The sequence below is a fragment of the Schistocerca cancellata genome, chromosome 9 (assembly GCF_023864275.1).
Source record: "Schistocerca cancellata isolate TAMUIC-IGC-003103 chromosome 9, iqSchCanc2.1, whole genome shotgun sequence".
NCBI lineage: Eukaryota > Metazoa > Arthropoda > Insecta > Orthoptera > Acrididae > Schistocerca > Schistocerca cancellata.
In genome coordinates this window covers 243,007,573-243,015,927 of record NC_064634.1, presented here as the reverse complement: position 1 = coordinate 243,015,927, position 8,355 = coordinate 243,007,573, and the positions used below count along the sequence as shown (strand labels likewise).

Sequence of the window (8,355 nt, the reverse complement as noted above, 5' to 3'; positions counted from 1 at the left end):
GTCTCTGTATTCCTTTAGGGGAAACTTTTACTATTCTTTATTTTAGGCATTTTCCTCCACACTTTGGACATAAAGATTTTTGTTTCATTGTGCTATCTAAAATGGTCCCTCATAACTTCCACTCTTTCGGAACAATCTTTTGCAAATTCCAGTCTTTCATTTTCCTCACGTGGTTTCTCATACGATCAACTCGCCCAGTTTCCAAATCTGTAACGTCGACATAGATGACTTGCACTCCTTCAGGTAGGCATAGGTTCCCTCACGTCAGCTTCGATATTTTGAGAAACAGAGGTCGTTGATTCGACTCACACTTGGGACATGGGAGTGAGTTTTAATTTTGTGTAAAGTGGTGTTGCGAAATTAGAAGTTTGGAATGAGTCTGTGTACAAACGTATGTGTCTCTTTCTAAAATATGGCTACAAATGAACTTAATCATTGACACCAGAATATGTGCCGTTTGGAAAATATAAACAGAGCCTTTGTTAAGTGAAAGAAGTTCCGATGAACATTAAAAGAAATAGTTTTCTCTTGTTTAAGCATTCCGAAACGCAATTAAAATAAAGCGTATTCACCTTAGTGAATTTTCTTTACGGCTTGACGAATTACTAATTTTTCCTATTTTTTTGTTCTAATCTCCGTGGAGTTATTTGTACCTTTTTGTATTAACCCCAGAAATACCAGCTCATTCTGTATAACGCTAACTATAAAGGGGTGGGGGTACTTTACGCCCACCACGAAAAAAAACTTAAGAAAATTCTTCAGATGTTGTTAAATTTTACTAACATCATCGTTTTTAAATAGGTAGTGATGTGTAAAATTCAACGGCCTTGCCGCAGTGGTAACACCGGTTCCCGTCAGATCACCGAAGTTAAGCGCTGTCGGGCTGGGCTAGCACTAGGATGGATGACCATTCGCTCTGACGAGCGCTGTTGGCAAACGGGGTGCACTCAGCCCTTGTGAAGCAAACTGAGGAGCTACTTGATTGGGAAGTAGCGGCTCCGCTCTCCTAAACTGACATACGGCCGGGAGAGTGGCGTGCTGACCACTGGCCCCTCCGTATCCGCATCCAGCAATGCCTGAGGCTTAGGACGACACCGCGGCCGGACGGTACCGTTGGGCCTTCCAAGGTCTGTACGGACGGAGTTAAGTTTTTTTAGTGATGTGTAAGTCGGATTCATAATCTGAAAATATCTCTTAGCCGAATCTTTGCAATGCTAGCACAGTTCCCACAACGGGAACACAGAAGCGAGCGGTACTTTATGACCGCAACAAAAAAATATAAAAATACGAATTCCGTTCCTTTTCGCTGCCTTTTATTCATAACATACTTTTTATGGTATATAGAAATTTAAGAAGGTTCATGAACTAGAAAATGTGAGTATGGCATTTCTTGCAAAAAGTCACTTCAATAAGAAAAGGTAAATTTTTGGATTATGTTTTAATGATAAATTTAAAATAATTACTGACTTGGGTATGAGACAGACAGTGAAAGAGGTGTAGCCCCTCCGCGCCCACAGCGGCATGATGGCCAACTCAAAGGCCTACTGCCATCTCTGCACAAGGGTTAGTTTTTCACTAAAGTGAGGTGTCGCATGATGCGGGTATTGCGATGTCTGCGAACGTCTGGTTAAGGTTAACCATTAATACGCTCTCATCTGGGTCGAAAGTCGAACGAAGGGTAGCGGTTTGAAGGGCAGAGGAAAAAAAGTGCCAAGGCAAGAGCCAGGAGAAAAAACCTCTGCGATTGTTAGATCGCGTAGTAAGAGCAGTAGCGGATGTCTTGCTACCTGCGACAGGTCATGCAAGGATAGGCTTCATTAGTAGTGGGTATCATGCATGTCGATACCTTTGAAGTTGTGTGGTGCTGTTAGTCGGCGGCTGCCGCTGGGTGCCGGTGCTGATCTCTCGGTCAGCGTCAGCAAACCTTTAACAGTTAGGTACATCATTGTTTTGGATCTGGTAAGTCATATATCAGATGTACTGTGTAGGGTGATGTTGGCGATTCGTTTGTGCATCAGTGGGCGAGCACGTCGGTTTCGCTGCAGTAGCCTGTTAGTCGGCTTTATAGCAGCTGGTATATCTAGTCAACATTGCTGATATGCATTAGCTTGCCGACATTTGTCGTTCGTTGGTGTATGTTACTTTCCCGTAAGTGGTTATGCCCTAGCAAGTAGTGTCTTTGGCCACTTATGCTTCCACCTATGGTTGTGGTATGACAAACCATGAACAACAATAAATATTTGTTTTTAAATTTTAATATATAATATACATGACTGGATAGCAATATTTTCGAAATCTGGGCATAGGATGTGTGGTTCATGAGGGGCCGCTCGGTCGTTGTACCCTGTTCTTGGTAACAGCCTACTTGCAGATGTTGTGCACGCTGAACTGCTGGTAACACTTTGGAAGTCACTAGTGATTCCTCCCACCGATTTCATGCTTTTTTTTTAAAAACCTCCGTAGTGCTCGGCAGTCCCAACCCATCAGTATGTGAAGTCTGCCTCGTCTTGGTTTAGCTGTTCTTGTCCCTTATTGTTTCCACTCATAATGACGTCACCAGTAGTGTACTGGACAGCTTTGTAAGGGCTTAAATATCCGTGATGGATCTGTTACTTCTTCAAGTCCGGTGACTTAACGTATGTTAGAAGGCACTGGATCCTTCTGACCAAACCATTCAGCTGTTACTGCTTCTCTGTTGACAGCACAATACTTCCCACCTCCTTTTAAACTGTAGTGGCAACTTCTGCCACCAAATGTATCAGGATAACGAAATTTAGCGGGAAGAGATAGAAGGTGCCATATTAAGACTCGTCGGAGCTTTTCAAGTGATATATTTATTTCTATTTGGTGCCCCATTCACCTTGGTCCGTGTCACAGGGTACCGTAATGCTGAGGCCAACACCCCAGCGACCCAGTGCAATGCGATGCTGTGCCGAGCCTTGTACGCCACCGGAGTTGCAGCATCATCAGGATGTCGGCAGCTGACTCGGCAGTCTTCGTCCCTGCCATGGAGTGGCCTGCCACTGGCTGGCTACGGACCCTGCCGTTGGCCTCAGAGGGTCGAACCAGCGACCCACTGTGGACTGGAATGCTGGCGCCCCATCTGTTGCTCCGTGTAGCCAGTGGTGTGACATGCCCCACCGTCCAGGAGAGCTGCCACACTTGAATGAGTCTCGTTAGAAATGTGCACCTATTTATATGCGGCTGTGCACCTCTCTTTTGCCAACTGAATCACTTACTCACAACACTTGGGTTGCGCCAGTGGGCCACTTCTGCCTGTTACTTTCGCCATGCATACCACTGCATTTACTCTTTTCAGCAGTTCAACGGCCCTGTGGCCTCCATTCTACTTCGCAACCACTGGTCAGCATAACTTACTGTCAACTGGTCCGCACATGGCTGCAACTTGTGTGCTCAGTAATGTTGCACCGAACCTAACTCTCCTATCTTAAACTGTGGTGCCGCTACAATACTCTCAGGTGAGCTTCTCGCAATGGTTCTATTTTTTTGTCCAACCCACATGTCCCTCCGTCTGTCTGTGACCATTGACGCCTTTTTATACTCACGCTGGCGTCCCCTTCAGTACGGTGTCTCCAACTGTCCGCCGATCTCTGATCACGTGAACACCATGCAAATATTCACAATATAAGAGAGGCGTTTCTCACGTGTAGTCTACTTAGCACAACATTCATTTTTTCGTGGTATTGTTACCACCAAAGAATTAAATTAAACTCCAATGGTAAATCCAGATATTAATTGACGTATTACAAATTTTTCATATGGGTCAATAACAGACTGAGATGGCATCTGAGGTGTCCGGAGATATATTCACTTTACAATGTAGCATGTCTGAAAACCAAATCCAGAGCTTTGGTATGCTATGACTTGGATCATATAGAGCATGCTTACGCATTTGTAGAGCTGTACAGAGCAAGACCAAAAGTCTTCACACTTCCTCTCTGTACTTCTCAAGTGGTTTCCATCAATTTGCGCATTATACTATTCCTGACAGCTAATGTAAAGCTCTTAATAAACCAAACTGTGCAAGATAAGTCCTTGGCATATGGGAGTTGCAAAGGACTCTATAGCACTCTTCCTTCCCAGAGGAGGTTTACTTTTCTCTTTGTTCCCTGTTCCTGAGCTAGGAAAAAATTCTTTGTGTTTTCAGTGCAGTCTATCTGACTATATTTCCTGTTTAGAGAGTGAGGCTTTCGCTGTCAACAATTTCCCCCTGCTATTTCAAATTTCTTGCCATATACAGTGACAACACAGTCGTTAGCAAAGGTTAAACTTTGCGACAATTCGGGAAGAAATTAGACATTTTTAGTTACCAAACAAATTTGATCATAATACACTTCCATGAGAAAAAACAATTTGCTGTTCCCTTCATTTGCATCTATGACACTGGAATTAAAAAAAGTAGGTTCTAAACAAGACTTTCGATTCATCAGGTCAAGGAATACTATTATGCAATACTGTAAACTTTTGTAACAAAAGGCTCTGTAAGGAAAACGAAAACAGTTCTTACAACATGTTTTATTTCATATCCACCTTCGATGTGTTAGGTTAGATGGAGTGTTTGAAATATGCAGCTCTTCATTGCCCTAAATCCTGTTTGTTCTGGGATCAAGAGCAGGATCATCTTTCCCACCAGTCTCTACACTATCTTCTAAAGGTGGTATAACAAGGAAATTGGACCATTACTTTTCTGTTGTTTCGATCTTAGTACGTTTAATATGGCTACAACTTTATTTCTCCTCATTTGTAGTGTCTTGCAGGATTGGCTGCAATTGCATAATTTACGTATTTCTACATGAGAGGACCAAAATGTTTATTCAGTAATTTAGGGAATCATACAGGATAGTTGCCTTTTGCATCCTTACTTGTGCAATTCGTCATTAATACGTGTGTAAAGCTGAGTTTTTCTGAGACATATAACACACGTGGCGAAGCTTCATCAAGTATCCAGTCCAGTTCCACTCAAGGAAATAGAATTTAATTAAATAAAAATGATGTTTCAAGTCGCAGATTCATATTGCATAGGTAATCCCTATCTCAACATTAGTAGTCATGGGCCTAATGTTTAATTAATTAAAGAGACAATAAAACGCATCTGTCAATTTATGCATTAAAATCAAATTTCCCTATCCATTAGAAACAACCGATATACTACTGCATAAAGACAAGACGTTGTTTAACATTACAAAAAATCTTGAAAAGTTCTTGACTGATTTATTTCAAATTATCATACGATACCCTAATAAGCATTCAGATGGACACTTGCTATATATTTTTAAAGATATTTAATATATACAGGGTTATTGCAAATGATTGAAGCGATTTCACAGCTCTACAATAACATTATTATTTGATATACACTCCTGGAAATGGAAAAAAGAACACATTGACACCGGTGTGTCAGACCCACCATACTTGCTCCGGACACTGCGAGAGGGCTGTACAAGCAATGATCACACGTACGGCACAGCGGACACACCAGGAACCGCGCTGTTGGCCGTCGAATGGCGCTAGCTGCGCAGCATTTGTGCACCGCCGCCGTCAGTGTCAGCCAGTTTGCCGTGGCATACGGAGCTCCATCGCAGTCTTTAACACTGGTAGCATGCCGCGACAGCGTGGACGTGAACCGTATGTGCAGTTGACGGACTTTGAGCTAGGGCGTATAGTGGGCATGCGGGAGGCCGGGTGGACGTACCGCCGAATTGCTCAACACGTGGGGCGTGAGGTCTCCACAGTACATCGATGTTGTCGCCAGTGGTCGGCGGAAGGTGCACGTGCCCATCGACCTGGGACCGGACCGCAGCGACGCACGGATGCACGCCAAGACCGTAGGATCCTACGCAGTGCCGTAGGGGACCGCACCGCCACTTCCCAGCAAATTAGGGACACTGTTGCTCCTGGGGTATCGGCGAGGACCATTCGCAACCGTCTCCATGAAGCTGGGCTACGGTCCCGCACACCGTTAGGCCGTCTTCCGCTCACGCCCCAACATCGTGCAGCCCGCCTCCAGTGGTGTCGCGACAGGCGTGAATGGAGGGACGAATGGAGACGTGTCGTCTTCAGCGATGAGAGTCGCTTCTGCCTTGGTGCCAATGATGGTCGTATGCGTGTTTGGCGCCGTGCAGGTGAGCGCCACAATCAGGACTGCATACGACCGAGACACACAGGGCCAACACCCGGCATCATGGTGTGGGGAGCGATCTCCTACACTGGCCGTACACCACTGGTGATCGTCGAGGGGACACTGAATAGTGCACGGTACATCCAAACCGTCATCGAACCCATCGTTCTACCATTCCTAGACCGGCAAGGGAACTTGCTGTTCCAACAGGACAATGCACGTCCGCATGTATCCCGTGCCACCCAACGTGCTCTAGAAGGTGTAAGTCAACTACCCTGGCCAGCAAGTTCTCCGGATCTGTCCCCCATTGAGCATGTTTGGGACTAGATGAAGCGTCGTCTCACGCGGTCTGCACGTCCAGCACGAACGCTGGTCCAACTGAGGCGCCAGGTGGAAATGGCATGGCAAGCCGTTCCACAGGACTACATCCAGCATCTCTACGATCGTCTCCATGGGAGAATAGCAGCCTGCATTGCTGCGAAAGGTGGATATACACTGTACTAGTGCCGACATTGTGCATGCTCTGTTGCCTGTGTCTATGTGCCTGTGGTTCTGTCAGTGTGATCATGTGATGTATCTGACCCCAGGAATGTGTCAATAAAGTTTCCCCTTCCTGGGACAATGAATTCACGGTGTTCTTATTTCAATTTCCAGGAGTGTATGTTGGGACATAAAAGCACTTCTCTTGGTTTAGCTGCGGCCCCTCTTTGGACGAGCGGTAATTTGCAGGCTGTCGAGATAATGAACTCCATGATAAGTGTTTTGTTTACTTTGGAGCCTTATGGAAACTCAAAATAACATGCTGCCATATGTGGCCATGGGAAACGAAACAAGTCAGGATCACAACATCACAACTTCTACTCACACATACAAGAACTCAAAAAGTTTTTTTAGGCATTCACAAATGTTCGATATGTGCCCCTTTAGTGGTTCGGCAGACATCAAGCCGATAATCAAGTTCCTCCCACACTCGGCGCAGCATGTCCGCATCAATGAATTCGAAAGCATCGTTGATGCGAGCTTGCAGTTCTGGCACGTTGCTTGGTAGAGGAGGTTTAAACACTGAATATTTCACATAACCCCACAGGAAGAAATCGCATCGGGTTAAGTCGGAAGAGCGTGGAGGCCATGACATGAATTGCTGATCATGATCTCCACCACGACCGATCCATCGGTTTTCCAATCTCCTGTTTAAGAAATGCCGAACATCATGATGGAAGTGCGGTGGAGCACCATCCTGTTGAAAGATGAAGTCGGTGCTGTCGGTCTCCAGTTGTGGCATGAGCCAATTTTCCAGCATGTCCAGATACACGTGTCCTGTAACGTTTTTTTCGCAGAAGAAAAAGGGGCCGTAAACTTTAAACCGTGAGATTGCACAAAACACGTTAACTTTTGGGAATTGCGAACTTGCTGCACAAATGCGTGAGGATTCTGTACCGCCCAGATTCGCACACTGTGTCTGTTCACTTCACTATTAATATAAGATGTTGCTTCATCACTGAAACAAAGTTTCGCACTGAACGCATCCTCTTCCAAGAGCTGTTGCAACCGCGCCGAAAATTCAAAGCGTTTGACTTTGTCATCGGGTGTCAGGGCTTGTAGCAATTGTAAACGCTAAGGCTTCTGCTTTAGCCTTTTCCGTAAGATTTTCCAAACCGTCGGCTGTGGTACGTTTAGCTCCCCGCTTGCTTTATTCGTCGACTTCCGCGGGTTACGCGTGAAACTTGCCCGCACGCGTTCAACCGTTTCTTCGCTCACTGCAGGCCGACCCGTTGATTTCCCCTTTACAGAGGCATCCAGAAGCTTTAAACTGCGCATACCATCGCCGAATGGAGTTAGCAGTTGGTGGATCTTTGTTGAACTTCGTCCTGAAGTGTCGTTGCACTGTTATGACTGACTGATGTGAGTGCATTTCAAGCACGACATACGCTGTCTCGGCTCCTGTCGCCATTTTGTCTCACTGCGCTCTCGAGCGCTCTGGCGGCAGAAACCTGAAGTGCGGCTTCAGCCGAACAAAACTTTATGAGTTTCTTTACGTATCTGTAGTGTGTCGTGACCATATGTCAATGAATGGAGCTACAGTGAATTTATGAAATCGCTTCAGTCATTGGTTGCTGTAGTTTGTTACTTATTTTCTGATAGAGGGTATGGAGACGAATCCAATGATGAAGCGATTTAAGGAAATAACGGAAAATCTAAATCAGGATTGCCAGATG

General features: G+C 45.3%; 1 pseudogene; it reads left to right on the top strand.

Moving 5' to 3' along the window:
- Nucleotides 1-817: 817 nt before the first annotated feature.
- LOC126102528 (5S ribosomal RNA) lies at nt 818-935 on the top strand (annotated as a pseudogene).
- Nucleotides 936-8,355: the final 7,420 nt, after the last annotated feature.